Source organism: Parasteatoda tepidariorum, chromosome 8 (genome assembly GCF_043381705.1).
Source record: "Parasteatoda tepidariorum isolate YZ-2023 chromosome 8, CAS_Ptep_4.0, whole genome shotgun sequence".
NCBI lineage: Eukaryota > Metazoa > Arthropoda > Arachnida > Araneae > Theridiidae > Parasteatoda > Parasteatoda tepidariorum.
In genome coordinates, this window is record NC_092211.1 from 32,073,506 (window position 1) to 32,074,856 (window position 1,351).

Consider the following 1,351-nt stretch of genomic DNA (forward strand, 5'->3'; position numbering starts at 1 on the left):
TCATAGATATGCTTCACAATTTTAAATTTCAATACTAGTATATTTGATAACTATAATAAGAGCACTTCAAAAAAAAAATTAACTGTTTTTTTTTTTTTTTTTCAAAAAAATTCTACTAGTAAAAATACACATCTCTCTCGCTCGGTTTTTTTTTTTCTTTTTCCTTTTTCTTTAAAAAAAATTTCGTGAGAATTTTTTTTGCTATGTTTTCTAGAATACCTCATTTAATTTAAGGCCAAGTTGGCAAGAGCAACTTAAAAATTGCCTTTGCCTAGAAATTATATTTTACATTAGTGTCTACTAATGAAATCATTTGCCAAAAGGTGCTTTAAAAAAATTAGGCACTATTGTTATGGGGGAAAAAATCACTCATTTCTTTGGCTCAAAGGCAGAGTTTTCCTAAGTAATTTTACTCATTAATTAAACTCTTGGTAATGGGATTACATCTCTTATAGAGTGCATCACTCTACAAATTGTTCATCTAATTTTCATAAAACAATTTTATCAGTCTAACTTAAAAACACTAATCACAATCGATTCTCCGTGTTAGGTTAATTTGGCTTCATTGGTTTAAAATTATCTTGGTTCAGCAACAGAATGCTAATGTTGAGCCAATAAATTTTAGTTTAGTAATTTTCATAACATGTGATAACTATGTATTACAGAATGATTTTAACATCTCGATAAATTTAAAAGTCAATCTCCGATTTTGAGATTTTGAGATCTCTGATTTTGTTGAACGACGGGCTCCACACCCCCTCCCCTTCAAAATGCTAATCAATGCTGTATAGTAACTTATGTTCAGTGAATGTTAAGGCACTAGGCTTTCATTGTAAAGAAGAGAAGCCCATACAGCTATTTGATGGATTATGTGAAATGATATTATGCTACGTTCTTTTACCCCCATTTTTTTACCTGCCTGGATATGCAACAAACTGGCGTTCCACATACCTCAAAACTGCACATGCGCTGTCATAGTTCAGTTAAAATTTTAGATTGTCTATTAAGTGTGCACACTTGAACGTAAACTGTTCATCTACTGAACTCAGTGGCGTGCCAGCCGGGGGGGCAGAGGGGGCAGTCGCCCCCTCTGAAATTTTAGTGAGGGGGCAAACAATATATTTCGCCCCTCCTGAAATTTAAACATTCGAGAAAATAAAATCAAGTAAAATTCCGAGTAAAAAATAGTCAAAAAGTAAAATTTTAGAAAAAAGTAACTTTTTAGTTGAACTTTGTAGCTATTTTCCAAGTAAAAAACCTAATTTTCCTCTGAAATTAAAGTAAGAGGTTATAATAAATATGAAGGCAAGAAATAAATTTAGGTAAAATTGGTAATTTTAGGAAAAAACAA